Below are 12944 nucleotides of genomic sequence, written 5' to 3' on the forward strand. Positions count from 1 at the left end.
GTTACAATCTACACATTATAGCACTCACAGAGACCAACTTACAGAGATAATTCCCAGGAGGTTATCAAGTTCTGGGAAACGATGATTGGTTAATGGTGCTTAAAGCCTATCTACCCCACGAGGGCCATTAAGGCTGCATATCACCTGTACACCAGCAGTCAACTACAACGACCTAACAGTCGTTAAAACACTCACAGCATATAAACACAAAGATATACACCTCAAAGTATATAAAAACCTGCTATACGAGAAAATATATATACAGGTGAGAGTGACATGAGAACACATCAGTCACAATCAAGACTGGGGCACCCAAAGTATCAGTACCGGTAATTTACAACCCATCACCAAACAGCAGGGGACCAAACCAGCAACATCTGATTCATAGATAAAAAAAAACAGACCATAAACCCAAACATGCATCACTGTAGTGGTAAAACCAAGCAGAGGTTTTACCAATAAAACACAGACACGTGAATAGAAGACTGAAGAAGAGGTAATCAGTCCCTCAGCCTTGAAGAATTATGAACATTAGACAGCGGCAAGTGAAATAAACGAAGATACCCAAGTGTTGCACATGTGTAATTCATCAATGTGTCAGTTTTATATTCCATGAGGCCTGGTCACGGACCAGGCCGCGGGGGCGTTGGCCCCCGAAATCCCCCTACTGTCAGACCAGTTCGTAGTAATCAGAGATTTCAACCGCATACAGTACACAGACTGGTAACCTGTAACACAACCATGATGACAGAATTGACAATGTCAGTATGACAAAGAGGAGGGGATGAACCAGCAAGACTAGATCCAATATTCACCATGAGTGTATCATACGTATGGAAAGTATATCTTAAGAGATTTTAGGGCGCTAGTGACTATAGTACCAAGATGTAAACGGTGAGAAGCATAACAGTGAGTAGGTACCTGGATGTTAGTCACCAAACACCTGCTGCCACTGTTCACCCAGCAGTATATATGGTACCTAGGTGTCAGTCGATTGTTATGAGTGGCATCCTGGGGGAGGAACCCAAAGGAAACAAGCTTCACCCTTGTCTTTCTTGGCTTATCCTGGGTTAGTAACCCACCTCCATCCCTAGTATCTGCTCATATTACTCTCTACTTAAAGAGTCCTTTTCTGAGACGGGGGGTGCTGGTCTGAGACTGGGGGTGCTGGTCTGAGACTGGGGGTGCTGGTCTGAGACTGGGGGGCGTTGGTCTGAGACTGGGGGTGCTGGTCTGAGACTGGGGGTGCTGGTCTGAGACTGGGGGTGCTGGTCTGAGACTGGGGGGCGCTGGTCTGAGACTGGGGGTGCTGGTCTGAGACTGGGGGTGCTGGTCTGAGACTGGGGGTGCTGGTCTGAGACTGGGGGTGCTGGTCTGAGACTGGGGGTGCTGGTCTGAGACTGGGGGTGCGGGTCTGAAGCTGGGGGTGCGGTTCTGAAACTGGGGGTGCTGGTCTGATACTGGGGGTGCTGGTCTGAGACTGGGGGTGCTGGTCTGAGACTGGGGGTGCTGGTCTGAGACTGGGGGGCGCTGGTCTGTGACTGGGGGGCGCTAGTCTGTGACTGGGGGGCGCTGGTCTGTGACTGGGGGGGGGACGCTGCTCCCCGTCTTCGAAAGGAAACTCTTACTTTCCACTCTATTAATCAGTAATTATAATTTCCATCTAATTACCGCCACTTGTTACTTTCTCTCAGCTAGAAAAGCCTCTCTCTCTCTCTCTCTCTCAGTAAATATATCTATCTATATCTATATATATATATATATATATATATATATATATATATATATATATATATATATATATTATTGCGATTTTGGCTTAAATAGCAACGCTCTTCTTGCCGAATAAGACAAGTGAAAATTTGCGTATGCAATTGCCGTTATTATGGAAGAAAGTGTGTGGTGAGAGACATTACTCAGAGCACAGACACTCGGAGGATTTAACTTGTGACATCAGACAGGAACAGATGACGTACTCGACCAGGGGGACGTGTTGAAGGTGGGACACTGTAGGATCCCCACTGAGGTTGTCAAGATTGTGGAACACTGTAGGTTTCAGGTTGTGGGTCTCCGTACAGTGGCTACCGGTGTCCCGGTCTCCGTACAGTGGCCACCGGTGTCCCGGTCATAGCTGCGTACCAAATTAGGCTATCCGACTGATTACGTTATGACACAAGACTTCCAATTTCGCTACTACTACCACTACTACTACCACCACAACCACCACTATCATCACTCCACTACCACCAACACTACCACTATTACTACCACCACCACTAACACTACCACTACCACCACCCACTACCACCCACCACCACCAACACACCACCACTACCACCACCCACCACCACCAACACACCACCACTACTACCACCCACCACCAACAACACACCACCACTACTACCACCCACCACCACCATCACACCACCACTACTACCACCCACCACCACCAACACACCACCACTACTACCACCCACCACCACCATCACACCACCACTACTACCACCCACCACCACCATCACACCACCACTACTACCACCCACCACCACCAACACACCACCACTACTACCACCCACCACCACCAACACACCACCACTACTACCACCCACCACCACCAACACACCACCACTACCACCACCCACCACCACACCACCACTACTACCACCCACCACCACCAACACACCACCACTACTACCACCCACCACCACCAACACACCACCACTACTACCACCCACCACCACCACCACACCACCACTACTACCACCCACCACCACCACACCACCACTACTACCACCCACCACCACCAACACACCACCACTACTACCACCCACCACCACCAACACACCACCACTACTACCACCCACCACCACCAACACACCACCCTACCACCACCCACCACCACCAACACACCACCACTACTACCACCCACCACCACCAACACACCACCACTACTACCACCCACCACCACCAACACACCACCACTACTACCACCCACCACCACCAACACACCACCACTACTACCACCCACCACCACCAACACACCACCACTACTACCACCCACCACCACCAACACACCACCACTACTACCACCCACCACCACCAACACACCACCACTACTACCACCCACCACCACCAACACACCACCACTACTACCACCCACCACCACCAACACACCACCACTACTACCACCCACCACCACCAACACACCACCACTACTACCACCCACCACCACCATCACACCACCACTACTACCACCCACCACCACCAACACACCACCACTACTACCACCCACCACCACCAACACACCACCACTACTACCACCCACCACCACCAACACACCACCACTACTACCACCCACCACCACCAACACACCACCACTACTACCACCCACCACCACCAACACACCACCACTACTACCACCCACCACCACCAACACACCACCACTACCACCACCCACCACCACCAACACACCACCACTACTACCACCCACCACCACCAACACACCACCACTACTACCACCCACCACCACCAACACACCACCACTACTACCACCCACCACCACCAACACACCACCACTACCACCACCCACCACCACCTACCACCCACCACCACCAACACACCACCACTACTACCACCCACCACCACCAACACACCACCACTACTACCACCCACCACCACCAACACACCACCACTACTACCACCCACCACCACCAACACACCACCACTACTACCACCCACCACCACCAACACACCACCACTACTACCACCCACCACCACCAACACACCACCACTACTACCACCCACCACCACCAACACACCACCACTACTACCACCCACCACCACCAACACACCACCACTACTACCACCCACCACCACCAACACACCACCACTACTACCACCCACCACCACCAACACACCACCACTACTACCACCCACCACCACCAACACACCACCACTACTACCACCCACCACCACCAACACACCACCACTACTACCACCCACCACCACCAACACACCACCACTACTACCACCCACCACCACCAACACACCACCACTACTACCACCCACCACCACCAACACACCACCACTACTACCACCCACCACCACCAACACACCACCACTACTACCACCCACCACCACCAACACACCACCACTACTACCACCCACCACCACCAACACACCACCACAACTACCACCCACCACCACCAACACACCACCACTACTACCACCCACCACCACCAACACACCACCACTACTACCACCCACCACCACCAACACACCACCACTACTACCACCCACCACCACCAACACCATCACCACCACCATCACCACCATCACCACCATCACCACCACCACTACTACCACCCACCACCACCAACACACCCACTACTACCACCCACCACCACCAACACACCACCACTACTACCACCCACCACCACCAACACACCACCACTACTACCACCCACCACCACCAACACACCACCACTACTACCACCCACCACCACCAACACACCACCACTACTACCACCCACCACCACCAACACACCACCACTACTACCACCCACCACCACCAACACACCACCACTACTACCACCCACCACCACCAACACACCACCACTACTACCACCCACCACCACCAACACACCACCACTACTACCACCCACCACCACCAACACACCACCACTACTACCACCCACCACCACCAACACACCACCACTACTACCACCCACCACCACCAACACACCACCACTACTACCACCCACCACCACCAACACACCACCACTACTACCACCCACCACCACCAACACACCACCACTACTACCACCCACCACCACCAACACACCACCACTACTACCACCCACCACCACCAACACACCACCACTACTACCACCCACCACCACCAACACACCACCACTACTACCACCCACTACACCACCAACACACCACCACTACTACCACCCACCACCACCAACACACCACCACTACTACCACCCACCACCACCAACACACCACCACTACTACCACCCACCACCACCAACACACCACCACTACTACCACCCACCACCACCAACACACCACCACTACTACCACCCACCACCACCAACACACCACCACTACTACCACCCACCACCACCAACACACCACCACTACTACCACCCACCACCACCAACACACCACCACTACTACCACCCACCACCACCAACACACCACCACTACTACCACCCACCACCACCAACACACCACCACTACTACCACCCACCACCACCAACACACCACCACTACTACCACCCACCACCACCAACACACCACCACTACTACCACCCACCACCACCAACACACCACCACTACTACCACCCACCACCACCAACACACCACCACTACTACCACCCACCACCACCAACACACCACCACTACTACCACCCACCACCACCAACACACCACCACTACTACCACCCACCACCAACAACACACCACCACTACTACCACCCACCACCACCAACACACCACCACTACTACCACCCACCACCACCAACACACCACCACTACTACCACCCACCACCACCAACACACCACCACTACTACCACCCACCACCACCAACACACCACCACTACTACCACCCACCACCAACAACACACCACCACTACTACCACCCACCACCACCAACACACCACCACTACTACCACCCACCACCACCAACACACCACCACTACTACCACCCACCACCAACAACACACCACCACTACTACCACCCACCACCAACAACACACCACCACTACTACCACCCACCACCAACAACACACCACCACTACTACCACCCACCACCAACAACACACCACCACTACTACCACCCACCACCAACAACACACCACCACTACTACCACCCACCACCAACAACACACCACCACTACTACCACCCACCACCAACAACACACCACCACTACTACCACCCACCACCAACAACACACCACCACTACTACCACCCACCACCAACAACACACCACCACTACTACCACCCACCACCAACAACACACCACCACTACTACCACCCACCACCAACAACACACCACCACTACTACCACCCACCACCAACAACACACCACCACTACTACCACCCACCACCAACAACACACCACCACTACTACCACCCACCACCACCAACACACCACCACTACTACCACCCACCACCACCAACACACCACCACTACTACCACCCACCACCACCACCACCACCACCACACCACTACTACCACCCACCACCACCACCACCACACCACTACTACCACCCACCACCACCAACACACCACCACTACTACCACCCACCACCACCAACACACCACCACTACTACCACCCACCACCACCAACACACCACCACTACTACCACCCACCACCACACCACCACTACTACCACCCACCACCACCAACACACCACCACTACTACCACCCACCACCAACAACACACCACCACTACTACCACCCACCACCAACAACACACCACCACTACTACCACCCACCACCACCAACACACCACCACTACTACCACCCACCACCAACAACACAACACCACTACTACCACCCACCACCACACCACCACTACTACCACCCACCACCACCACCACACCACCACTACTACCACCCACCACCACCACCACACCACCACACCACCACTACTACCACCCACCACCACACCACCACTACTACCACCCACCACCACCAACACACCACCACTACTACCACCCACCACCACACCACCACTACTACCACCCACCACCACCACCACACCACCACTACTACCACCCACCACCACCACCACACCACCACTACTACCACCCACCACCACCAACACACCACCACTACTACCACCCACCACCACCAACACACCACCACTACTACCACCCACCACCAACAACACACCACCACTACTACCACCCACCACCAACAACACACCACCACTACTACCACCCACCACCACCAACACACCACCACTACTACCACCCACCACCAACAACACACCACCACTACTACCACCCACCACCACCAACACACCACCACTACTACCACCCACCACCACACCACCACTACTACCACCCACCACCAACAACACACCACCACTACTACCACCCACCACCAACAACACACCACCACTACTACCACCCACCACCACACCACCACTACTACCACCCACCACCACCACCACACCACCACTACTACCACCCACCAGCACCACCACACCACCACTACTACCACCCACCACCACCAACACACCACCACTACTACCACCCACCACCACCAACACACCACCACTACTACCACCCACCACCACACCACCACTACTACCACCCACCACCACCACCACACCACCACTACTACCACCCACCACCACCACCACACCACCACTACTACCACCCACCACCACCACCACACCACCACTACTACCACCCACCACCACCACCACACCACCACTACTACCACCCACCACCACCAACACACCACCACTACTACCACCCACCACCACCAACACACCACCACTACTACCACCCACCACCACCACCACCAACACACCACCACTACTACCACCCACCACCACCACCACCACCACACCCCCCCTACAACCACCCACCACCACCACCACACCACCACTACCACCCACCACCACCACCACACCACCACTACTACCACCCACCACCACCAACACACCACCACTACTACCACCCACCACCACCACCACACCACCACTACTACCACCCACCACCACCACCACACCACCACTACTACCACCCACCACCACACCACCACTACTACCACCCACCACCACCAACACACCACCACTACTACCACCCACCACCACCAACACACCACCACTACTACCACCCACCACCACCACCACACCACCACTACTACCACCCACCACCACCACCACACCACCACTACTACCACCCACCACCACCACCACACCACCACTACTACCACCCACCACCACCACCACACCACCACTACTACCACCCACCACCACCAACACACCACCACTACTACCACCCACCACCACCACCACACCACCACTACTACCACCCACCACCACCACCACACCACCACTACTACCACCCACCACCACCAACACACCACCACTACTACCACCCACCACCACCAACACACCACCACTACTACCACCCACCACCACCACCACACCACCACTACTACCACCCACCACCACCACCACACCACCACTACTACCACCCACCACCACCAACACACCACCACTACTACCACCCACCACCACCACCACACCACCACTACTACCACCCACCACCACCACCACACCACCACTACTACCACCCACCACCACCACCACACCACCACTACTACCACCCACCACCACCAACACACCACCACTACTACCACCCACCACCACCACCACACCACCACTACTACCACCCACCACCACCACCACACCACCACTACTACCACCCACCACCACCAACACACCACCACTACTACCACCCACCACCACCAACACACCACCACTACTACCACCCACCACCACCAACACACCACCACTACTACCACCCACCACCACCAACACACCACCACTACTACCACCCACCACCACCAACACACCACCACTACTACCACCCACCACCACAACAAGCGTCTAGCATATACAACCATGCAGAATAAACAAACTTACTCTAAATATCCTTGGCCCTCGTTGTTTACACTCGTTGTTTACACTCGTTGTTTACACTCGTTGTTTACACTCGTTGTTTACACTCGTTGTTTACCCTAGACGACTATCACACTAGGCAACGTCTGGTTCAGCTCACAACCTAAAGAACCCAGGTTCAATCCCAGGTTGGACGAGACGTATAACCAAGCCTCCTCACACCAGGTACTGGTGGTGACCTAACAATAACTAGGTACTTGGGTGTTAATGGAATGTTATGGGTGGCATCCTGGGGGAGGACCTTGAGGGTTTCTATCGGCAAGCCACACTGGACGATTAAATTTTAGATAGATTTGCCACCTTAGTGGCAAGGCTATTGTGCACCCCATATCCATCCTGTGGATGGTAGTGCAAGAGCATATGGATACACAAAGGCCCAGGAACTAGACCCCAAGATGGTTAACAGGTATACATATGGATTTACATCTCCAGTTCACTTATCTGTTACAAGCAAATTTAGGAAATTTGCTTATCAGGTATCTTACTTTCATTAATAAGGTATCTTGACATACCACGTAGGTTATTATACTATCTCTGTATTTCTCAGTAAGTGGACAGTTCAGCACAGTGTTCAAGATAGTGACCACGGGGTTGGCCACATACTTTCCATTTGGTTTGATCATCATCTGTGTGTCTCCTAAACTGCCAAAAGTACTTGTAACCAAGCCTAAGCCTGGCCACTACAACATCAGTCAGTACTTGTAACCAAGCCTAAGCCTGGCCACTACAACATCAGTCAGTACTTGTAACCAAGCCTAAGCCTGGCCACTACAACATCAGTCAGTACTTGTAACCAAGCCTAAGTCTGGCTACTACAACATCAGTCAGTACTTGTAACCAAGCCTAAGCCTGGCCACTACAACATCAGTCAGTACTTGTAACCAAGCCTAAGCCTGGCCACTACAACATCAGTCAGTACTTGTAACCAAGCCTAAGCCTGGCCACTACAACATCAGTCAGTACTTGTAACCAAGCCTAAGTCTGGCCACTACAACATCAGTCAGTACTTGTAACCAAGCCTAAGCCTGGCCACTACAACATCAGTCAGTACTTGTAACCAAGCCTAAGCCTGGCCACTACAACATCAGTCAGTACTTGTAACCAAGCCTAAGCCTGGCCACTACAACATCAGTCAGTACTTGTAACCAAGCCTAAGCCTGGCCACTACAACATCAGTGTTCACATTGCAAGTTGCTCCATAAACATACTTATCTACGTTCATGTTATCATAGTGGGTTATAGATCTACTCAGGCTTATAACTGCATTCCTATAACAATAATTTTCATTATTTACTTCTCTCCTAATATTATTCCTAATGCTAGACACAGTTATACCAAAGTTATATTCTACATTCTCCTTCTCACCTAATTTGTGGGAAATGCTCAGTATAACAAGCGACTTTCTATATAGTAGTATGTCACTGATGTCAGTTATGGTCTGTATACCTTGTGCATTTACTGGTATACCTTGTACATGTACTGGTATACCTTGTACATGTACTGGTATACCTTGTGTATGTACTGGTATACCTTGTACATGTACTGGTATACCTTGTACATGTACTGGTATACCTTGTACATGTACTGGTATACCTTGTACATGTACTGGTATACCTTGTACATGTACTGGTATACCTTGTACATGTACAGGTATACCTTGTACATGTACTGGTATACCTTGTACATGTACTGGTATACCTTGTACATGTACTGGTATACCTTGTACATGTACTGGTATACCTTGTACATGTACTGGTATACCTTGTACATGTACTGGTATACCTTGTACATGTACTGGTATACCTTGTACATGTACTGGTATACCTTGCACATGTACTTGTGGAAATAAAGATATATTATTAGCTTGTACCCAGCTGTACGCTCAATGAGGTCGTCAGCATCTCTCGTTTTCGCTCTAAGTGGAGCTTTATCAAGACGTCGTAGATCTCTACAAAGAGCAAAACGTTGCTCTAAAAGAAGCATGTTTCGCATCCTACGTCTCTCCTTTACTGTCGATATTACGCCATCTGGAGGCAAGGTCACCAGTGATGAAAGTGCTATGGGAATGAGGCATAAAAATGGTCGCTCGACCATGTTTGTGGTCTGGGTCAGGGCGCATTCTACCACACATCAAAACAAATATTATTATTAATTATTACTAGTAATCATTATTAGTTGTTGTTAATGCTGTTCTTATTAACAAAACTCTTCCTTACATCTACCTTAGTTACTCTCTGAACTATTGAGAAAACGGGTAAGAAAAGCGTAAAAGAAAACGACTTTGACCCGGCCGAGTTAAGGGGTAACACTGGTAAATAGCTGGAACAATGACATTATATCTCGTGACCTTAATCTTGAATATAATGAGACATTCCTGCTTTCTCGTGAAGAATGGAACAATACAAATCGATCCACCATTACCTTAAGTCTTTCCTTAACCGCCATTGTTATCACACGTTATTATAAGTGAGTGTTCACGTTTTGTATTATGGTCTGTTTCTCAGCATTTTATACACACACATACATACACACACACACACACACACACACACACACACACACACACACACACACACACACACACACACAGGGAGTGGGTGTCTCAGTACATATATTCAGAGAGGTGTATGTCTCTCAGTGTGTATTATTCACCTAGAGGTGTATGTTTTTAGGTGTATATACACCCAGGGATGAATGTCTCATTGAATATACACCAAGAGATATAAATCTCTCAGTATAAATAAGTTTATTCAGGTATACACAAATACAGTTACATATATCATACATAGCAGCATGTGTGTAAAAAAACCTGGGATAACCCTCCCCCCCCCAAAAAAAAAAAAAACTCAAAGTGACTTATTTCCATTGATAGATTGCTTTAAAACGTATTTTAGATAGACTTAGATAGACTTAGTAATCAAAATACCTCTATCCATCAAATGTCTCAATAACACTGAATAGCAAAACGTTGTCTGAATAAAAAGATATTCTTTAATCTGACTTCAATTTGCTTTAATAATTTAGATATATCGTGGCTCAGTTGGTAGCGGTCATCTCTGCGGGACCGGAGTTCAATTCTCAGACGAGTGGAAATGTTGGGCGTGTTTCCTTGAACCTGGTGCCCGTGTTCACCTGGTGTGAGTGAACATTCTGGGGGAAGACTGAAGGATCCCAATTGTAGTAAGCCTGTCTCATGACGCGGCTTTACTGGGTTACCCTGGGTTACTAACCCAGTTGTTCCTACTGCTGTTGTTACTGCTTTATCTGCTGCTGCTGCTTTTATTCTGCTGCTCCGTTCTCCAGGTTCTCTCCTATATATGATTGTAGGCCTCACTTTCCATGCTCTCAGCCTAAGGCATTTTTGTAAATCAAACCCGACGATCGAACATTTTATAAATTTGGGTGTTTCAAAGAGATGGACCCGATCGTGAAATATACTGCTTAGAAATTGGGCCCATATTCTGAAACACCCTGTATACCTTCCGACAGCGGTGACTGAGTATACCACACATTATCTCCCTGGCTGACAGCACGGATGACCTCATACACGAACAGGCAGTATGAGAGCTTCAGAGATGTATTAGTATGGATGATGAATTCTTCAGTTCAAGTTGTATTGAGGTGGGTAGGTAAGACACAAAGGCAACAGTTAGGCAACTTTATTCCGAAACGTTTCGCCTACACAGTAGGCTTCTTCAGTCGAATACAGAAAGTAGGCAGGAACAGTAGAGATGTGAAGACGATGTAATCAGTCCATCACCCTTGAAGTCGTAGAATTTGAGGTTGTCAGTCCCTCAGCCTGGAGAGTTCAGTTCCATAGTCAGGAACTATCCTGTCGGTATTTTATACCATTTTGATGTATTGAGGTGGTATGGTGTGACAATGTAAGGGTTAGAAGTTCAATATTCCGGCTAAATTTTACCACCAGGAGGCCTGGTCACAGACCGGGCCGCGGGGGCATTGACCCCCGAAACTCTCTCCAGGTAAACTCCAGGTATAGTTGGCTGAACACAGTCCCACAGTCTGTTACACACAGTCCTACAGCCAGTTACACAGTCCCACAGTCTGTTACACACAGTCCTACAGCCAGTTACACAGTCTCACAGCCTGTTATAGTATCATAACCTGTTACACAGCCTCACAGTCTGTTAAACACAGCCTCACAGCTAAGTAATCTGTGCCTCTCTGCACAAATACCACTGGAAATATGACCAGACTGGTTA

The 12944-nt window shown here is 50.6% G+C and overlaps 2 protein-coding genes across 3 annotated transcripts in view; one reads left to right on the plus strand and one right to left on the minus strand.

The window, feature by feature from the left end:
• The window catches only part of LOC128700897 (E3 ubiquitin-protein ligase TRAIP), a 554710-nt gene that overhangs the window by 212653 nt on the left and 329113 nt on the right, over positions 1-12944 (minus strand). The window lies entirely within an intron of this gene.
• The window catches only part of T48 (FU domain-containing protein T48), a 121770-nt gene that overhangs the window by 93368 nt on the left and 15458 nt on the right, over positions 1-12944 (plus strand). The gene's annotated exons all lie outside the window — the stretch shown is intronic.

Source organism: Cherax quadricarinatus, chromosome 94 (genome assembly GCF_038502225.1).
Source record: "Cherax quadricarinatus isolate ZL_2023a chromosome 94, ASM3850222v1, whole genome shotgun sequence".
NCBI lineage: Eukaryota > Metazoa > Arthropoda > Malacostraca > Decapoda > Parastacidae > Cherax > Cherax quadricarinatus.